We start from the raw sequence: 3,959 nt of genomic DNA, 5'->3' as shown, positions 1-3,959 counted from the left end.
ACTTTCTGTTAACGTCTGCTGACCATGAGGTGCCCAGCCGCAACTTCCTAAAAATTAATTCTTAGCCTTTTCATACCCAGTAACAGTATACAGAGATAAAAGCCACAGACAGATGTTTCCTCAGATGAAGACATCAAACAGGAATAGACAGACAGGGTGATATGGCAATGAGATAATTCAGTTATTAAGTAATACTGTCATGAGATAGATTCTCTAACATGTACCAAGAAAATCTTTTTAAATCACTAAGCAGATAAGCAATCCTGAACTTATATCCTCAGGGTAAAATCAATAATCAAAATCAATAACCAATAATGCAATGTATTATGGAATCTCCTTACAATCCTCCCTTTGACCATTCGATATCATCGAAATGGTCATTTCTACCTTTTCGTCACGCCTCAAGGATTCATATCCTCCGGCCTCATGTTCCTGGTTCTCGTACCATACCGTGGGATCTCTGGAAATGGAAGTCAGCTTCATGGTTTCGGAATGTGCTTTGCTACCCTTTTTGCAGAGGCATTTGAGTAACATGAAGCATGCATACAAGAACAATATAAAAAGCAGTATGGTAAAAATTGTCATTGCCACTTCTAAGACATTGGCAAGAACTAGGGGGAGTTCCATTCAAAAAAGGAGTGATGTTTAAGGGAATGGCCATCAATGGGATTCTGGCTGTACTGGGGTGGAGTTTGCTACATATCCAACATTTCTCAAAACCGGACTTCTGTGCATAACTGTACTTAAACTTCAACAACAACATCTTGTCAGTGAAACCTGAAGGGGGTTCAGTGGGGGATATACTTCTTCTATATTTTATACTTGATGTATTGGCTGTCTGTGCATTTCCACATATCCCTTCTAGTGACCCTAAATCTTCTGGATGGTACACACAATTTGTTATTAACCAAGTAGGTATGAATACTATCAGAATCAGACATGTCCAGAAGCATAATGTTTTTCCTGACACAAAGGTAGAAATCATTTTGTCAGGTACTGTGTACAAAGTTCTGTTTCTTGTTTCTTCCTGTTGGTGGGGGATTCGTCTCGTTGGTCCGAGAGATTTGTTTTATGCCTTCTTGAATGTCCTTCAAATCCGGTCGTTGTTCCTGGTCAGAGGAGTCTTGGGGTGCTGGAGGAGGGTCAGGGGTCTGGGGTTGCTGTGGACACTTCTTTAACCGGCTGGCGTGGATCCAGGTGTTTCCTAGATCGGTCAGTACAGCAGTTCTGGAAACCTTCTCTATTTTCCAAGGTCCAGAGAAAATGGGTCCAACCTTCTTTTTGTGTGCCAGTTGTTTCACCAGTACTTTGTCTCCTGGGATGAAGGGATGAGTAGGTTCTGTTGAAAGAGGAGAAAAGGTGACAGAAACTTGTTCGTTCATATCCTGTAGCATACTTACCAGATTTTTCACGTACATTTCCTGTTGAGAATAGATGTTAATGTCAGTGTTTTGATCTAAGAGGGGCAGCTCTATGTTTGCAGGAACTCCCATCAAAATCTCAAAGGGCGAGAGTTTTGTTCTAGCATGTGGTGTTGTTCTGATCTGAAATAGGACAGAAGGAAGGTAATCCAACCATCCTTTCATGGTGCCCCCCGTGGCTTTTTTTAACTTGTCCTTAATGTTCCTGTTCATTCTTTCCACTACCCCTGCACTTTGTGGGTGGTAAGGGATGTGCAGTTTCCACTGTAAGCCTAGTAGCTTAGCTAAAGTCTGTGTAACAGAGGAGCTGAAGGCAGGTCCTCTGTCTGACCATATGGCCGTTGGTATTCCGAACCTACAAACCCAATGGTTCAGTATGCATTTGGCAGCAATTTTGGCAGTCTCACCTGTACATGGAATTCCTTCAATCCAGCCTGACCATTTGCATACGATTACGCAAAGGCATTTCAAATTACCTCTTTGTTTGGGCATGTGTGTGAAGTCTATTTGCAAATCTGTTAGGGGACCCAGGGGTGGGGGCAGGTGGCCATGTAATCCATGATTTTTCCCTTGGACATTGTTTTGTGCACAGGTTAGACAACTGCTGGTGAGGAGTTGTGCCTGTTTACTTAAGTTGTTCGTGCAGAAAGACTTTGTGTATATGTTTGTTAGGGCGGTGGTACCTATATGTCCTGGACCATGGAGATAGGAAAGTATGAGAACACTGCTTGATTCTGGTATGCCCAATATCTTCCCCTCTTTTGACCAAAGACCTTCTTGGTCCTTGGTCAAGCCATCCTTGACCCAAAAAGAAACATCCTCTTCTGTAGCTAATCCCTGTATTTGTGCCACAACGGTTTTGAAGTTGGGTGATGTAAAATGTTCTTTGAAGAACATTGTTGTGGGAGCTGGCTGACCAATGTACAGGGCAGCGGCTTTTTTCGCTTCTCTGTCTGCCAGAGCGTTTCCTTTGGAAACTCTGCTGTTATCCGATGAATGTGCTTTTACTTTGATGACCGCTATCCTCTTTGGGAGAAGAATCGCTTGCAGGAGTGCTTTAATTTGTGTAGAGTTAGCGATTGGCTTGTTGTCAGCGGTTTTAAATCCTCTATTCGCCCAGATTACGCCATAGTCGTGCGTTACGCCAAAAGCGTACCTACTATCTGTGTAGATGTTTACCTCCTCATCAGAGAAAAGTATGCAAGCTCTTGTGAGCGCCTCCAATTCTGCTACCTGTGCCGAGGAGGGTGGTAAGGCTTTTGCTTCCAACACCACATCAGGGAGTTGGACAATGGCATACCCTGTCAGGAATGTTGCATCAGAGGGGCGAGAACAACTGCCGTCTATGAAGACGTGCTGTACTCCTGGTAGGGGAATGTCAGTGAGATCTGGGCGAGGGCTGGTTATTGCTGCAACCTGTTCAACACAATTGTGCTTCTGATCAGGGTCTCGCGGTAACCTGAGCAAAGAGTGCAAAAGACGGACAGTGGGATTACTTGGTGGTGCGTGTTTGAGAGTGAGGTTATCAGTATTCAGAAGTGTGATCTCATACCCACTAAGCCTCTGTGCTGTCATATGCTGCGTGTTCATGTTTTGCAGGAGGTGAGTTACTGAATGAGTAGTGTAGAGAGTCAGTTCATGGCCTAATACTGATTTGTTAGCCTCTTGAACTGCCATAGCACAAGCAGCAAGGTTTTGTAGACAAGATGGCATTCCTTGTACTTGGGTAGGCAACTTTTTTGAGAGATAGGAGACTGGTCGGTACCCGGTTCCATGTTGCTGTGTCAAAACCGCAGCAAAAGAATTTCCCGATACCACACAGTATAATTGAAAGGGTTTGCCATATTCTACCAATCCCAGGGCGGGGGCCTGAGTCAGACTTTTTAACAAGGCCTGAAAAGCACAGAGCCTTTCTGTTGTCCAATCTACTGTCTTTGGGGCGGTGGACAAGGTAGCCTCCCTCAGAATGCCATCATAATATGAACAATCTGGGATCCATTGGCGGCAATATACGATTGCGCCCAAGAATGAGAGCAAAGTTGCTTTGTCTCTTGGAGGACTGAGAGCCTGCAGGGCTGCGGCACGTTTGGGGGATACCAGCCTGGTTCCCTCCTTCAGAATGCATCCCAGGTATTCTACCTGACTTTGACACCATTGTATCTTCTTCCGCGAGGCTAGGTGGCCAGACCTGGCCAGGTGATGTAACAGAGATGTGGAATCGACCGCACAATCTTCAGCAGATCGACTGCACAGGAGCAAGTCGTCCACATACTGTATTAGTACCGACCCGCGCTCAGCAGTCCATGACTTAATTGTCTCATTAAGGACCATGGAGAAGGCTGCTGGACTGTCCACATACCCCTGAGGTAATCTTGACCAGGTCAACTGCTTTCCCCTCCCCCATGAGAATGAAAACATGGGCAATACCCCTTCATTGATCGGGATGCTAAAAAATGCATTCGCCAGGTCTACTACTGTGTAGCAAAGGGAATCAGCAGGTATTTTCAAAAAGATGAAAGAAATATCTGCCACCAAAGG

This window comes from Aquarana catesbeiana, linkage group LG03 (assembly GCF_042186555.1).
Source record: "Aquarana catesbeiana isolate 2022-GZ linkage group LG03, ASM4218655v1, whole genome shotgun sequence".
NCBI classification, from domain to species: domain Eukaryota; kingdom Metazoa; phylum Chordata; class Amphibia; order Anura; family Ranidae; genus Aquarana; species Aquarana catesbeiana.
This window is presented reverse-complemented; position numbering follows the sequence as displayed.